Source organism: Aplysia californica, unplaced genomic scaffold, assembly GCF_000002075.1.
Source record: "Aplysia californica isolate F4 #8 unplaced genomic scaffold, AplCal3.0 scaffold00506, whole genome shotgun sequence".
Taxonomy (NCBI): domain Eukaryota; kingdom Metazoa; phylum Mollusca; class Gastropoda; order Aplysiida; family Aplysiidae; genus Aplysia; species Aplysia californica.
In genome coordinates this window covers 208,191-208,524 of record NW_004797776.1, presented here as the reverse complement: position 1 = coordinate 208,524, position 334 = coordinate 208,191, and positions in this window count along the sequence as shown.

Here is a 334-nt window from a genome sequence, read left to right as displayed (position 1 = left end):
TCCCAAATGAGGCAGAAAGTCTCGGAGGTCCCGTGTGCAAATAAAACAAGTTACAAATCCCTTTGTGATCATAATATGCACAGAAGAAGAGGTGGGAATAGGGAGAAACATACACAGAAAAGGAGAATAAATGTTTGATAGGAAAAAAGGAGAAACCGCACCGAAGCGCCCACCTACCATCTACGAGTAACTCATGTAACATCGTTGCTTACCTGCATCAGGTGTTAGGGCCGTTGACAAAGTTTTACCTTCAAAATCAGGTCCCTCCATACAAGTAATAGTGGAGTTGGAAAGTTGTATGTATTGAGGACAGCATAGGGTGGGGTGGGGTGAG